At 38.4% G+C, this 2883-nt stretch overlaps 1 pseudogene; it reads right to left on the minus strand.

Annotated features, from left to right (window-relative positions):
* Positions 1 to 889: 889 nt before the first annotated feature.
* LOC133052695 (large ribosomal subunit protein eL32-like) lies at positions 890 to 1353 on the minus strand (annotated as a pseudogene).
* Between the last annotated feature and the right edge of the window lie 1530 nt (positions 1354 to 2883).

Consider the following 2883-nt stretch of genomic DNA (forward strand, 5'->3'; position numbering starts at 1 on the left):
TAGAAAATAGAAGAGAAAAAGGAGAAAAAAAAGAAAGAAAGAAAGAAAAAAATGTTTCCCTCCTTTTGAAGACAATGGGCTGCTTTTCTGGGCGCCTGATGACCTCAGCTAGCGATCAGAAGCTGTTTTGTGAAGTTTGCTCTGCGTTCAGTTATTCTTTTGATGAATTTGTAGGAGAGAAAGTGGTCTTCCCGTCCTACTCCTCCGCCATCTTGGCTCCTCCCCAACTCAAAATGATAAAACAAGGCAAAGACTGCCCAAGGATTGATGGTCAAGTAGAACTGAGGGACTACAGAGTTATTACCTGTGGCTGAGTAAAACCTAGTAATTAAGTGGTATACCCTAAATTAAAAAATAAATGATGACTTGTTTCCTATAACAGATAAAAGGTGTTTAGGGATAGTGGTTGAAGCTTTCTTGGACCCCACAAGAAATAAAGTCCTGAGAAGCTGTAGAGGTGAGGCTGAATCAGAAATAATATAAACTTGTAACATTTACAGAGAGTTAACTATCAATGTGTCAGGGAAAATATAAAGACTCCACATGCCCTGATTTTAGTTTCCTAAGACTAAAGCAATCACAGTCTCATGACAGTCTTCTGATATTAAGAGAATATTCAATAGTTTAGATCATCTTCTTCCTCCCTTCCTCACACAAGCTTTCTAAATAAAGCCATTCCAGGAACAGTGCAACTACTAAAAAGTTGAATAAAGAAAGTAGATTATGATCAAATATATTGCTATGAATTATAAAAAGGAAACATTTAATGAAGAAAATACCTAAGTTAGGAACACATACAAATATAAAATAACACACTTAGTTTGCTTCCATATCTTAGCAACTGTAAATAATGCTACTATGAACATTAGGATTCATGTATCTTTTCAAGTTAGTGCTTTTTTCCCAAGTTTCGTGGTTTTGTTAACACACACACAATGTGAACTTGAGCTCTCTCTTCGTTTTCTTCACTGTACAGCTCGGCATTGCAATTGGTGACTCTGATAGCCAGCTGGGATGCTCTTTCTACAATGGTTTTGCAGTTCTTGGAAGAGATATTGTGAGAAATTGAAACAAAGTTTGTTGCACATCAGCAGCACTACAAGTTCTTTGGTGTTGTGGACTGGGAAATTCCAGAATCTTCTGGGCAGCATGTGTTTGTTTTCTTGTTGTTCTCATAACTGATGTTGGACATCAAGATATGACCCTTGAATATCCTGCACACCCTGCTGTTGATGCTTCTGGGTTTCTGGCAGTTCCACTAAATTTTGACATATCAATCAACTGGTGCCAGGTGAACTTCTTGGTTTTCTTTTTGATGATCCTGGGCTTTATGAGAGATCTGATGGTGGCCATGATACCAAGTAGGAGATGACTGACACTGCGTATGGAGGGACTCAAAGGAGTGTAATTGCTGGGTAATTTGTTAGGTCTATTTTTTTTTTTTTTTTTTAGTTTTTCAGAAACATCCATGCTGTTATCCACAGTGGTTAAAACCATTTACATTTCCACCAACAGTGTACAAGTGTTGCCTTTTCTCCACATCTTCTCCAACATTTGTTGTTTGTTTTCCTTTTGATGATAGCCATTCTTGCAAGTGTGAGGTGATATCTCCCTGTGGTGTTGATTTGCGTTTTCCTGATTATTGGACATGTTGAGCAAATTTTCACCTGCCTGCTGACCATCAGCATATCCTCTTTAGATAAATATTTATTTCGGTCTTCTGACCATTTTTAAGCAGTTTGTTTTTTGATGTTGAGTTGTATGAGCTGTTTGTATATTTTGGATATTAACCCCTTAACAGTCATATCAATTGCAAATATATTCTCCCATTCAGCAAGTTATCTTTATGCTTTATTTTGCTGTGCAAAAGCTTTTAAGGTTAACTGAGATCCATTTGTTTATTTGTGTTATGTTTCTTTTGTTTTAGGAGATAAATTCAAAAATATTGCTATGACTTATGTAAAAGACAGGAAAACATCTACTTCTGCTTCACTGAATACACTAAAGCTTTTGACTGTGTGGAGCACAACAAACAGTGGAAAATTCCTAAAATGATGAGAATACCAGGGCACCTTACCTGCCTCTTGAGAAACTTGTATGCAGGTCAAGAAGCAACAGTCATGACTGAACATGGACCAATGAACTGGTTCAAAATTGGGAAAGCAGTACATCAAGGCTGTATATTGTCACCCTGCTTATTTAAATCATGTGAAATGCCTGGCTGGATGAAGCACAAGCTGGAATCAAGACTGCCAGGACAAATATCAATAAACTCAGAAATGCAGATGACATCACCCTTACGGCAGAAAGTGAAGTGAAGTGAAGTGAAGTTGCTCAGTCATGTCCGACTATTTGCAACCTCATGGACTGTAGCCCACCAGGCTCCTTGGTCCATGGGATTTTCCAGGCATGAATACTGGAGTGGGTTGCCATTCCCTTCTCCAGGGGATCTTCCCGACCCAGGGATTGAACCCAGGTCTCCCACATTGTAAGCAGACGGTTTACCATCTGAGCTACAAGGGAAGCCCCAAAGAAGAACTAAGAACTTATTGATGAATGTGAAAGTGGAGAGTAAGAAATCTGGCTTAAAACTCAACATTCAAAAAACTAAGATCATGGCATCCTGTCCCATCACTTCATGGCAAATAGATGAGGAAAAACTGGAAACAGTGACAGTTTTTTCTTGGGCTCCAAAGTCACTGCAGATGGTGACTGCAGCCATGAAATTAAAAGACACTTGCTCCTTGGGAGAAAAATTATGATAAACCTAGACAACAGAGACATCACTTTCTCAACAAAGTTCTGTATAGTCAAACCTATGGTTTTTCCAGTAGTCATGTATAGATGTGAGAGTTGAATCATAAAGAAGGTTGATTATGGAAG

Source organism: Dama dama, chromosome X (genome assembly GCF_033118175.1).
Source record: "Dama dama isolate Ldn47 chromosome X, ASM3311817v1, whole genome shotgun sequence".
Lineage (NCBI taxonomy): Eukaryota > Metazoa > Chordata > Mammalia > Artiodactyla > Cervidae > Dama > Dama dama.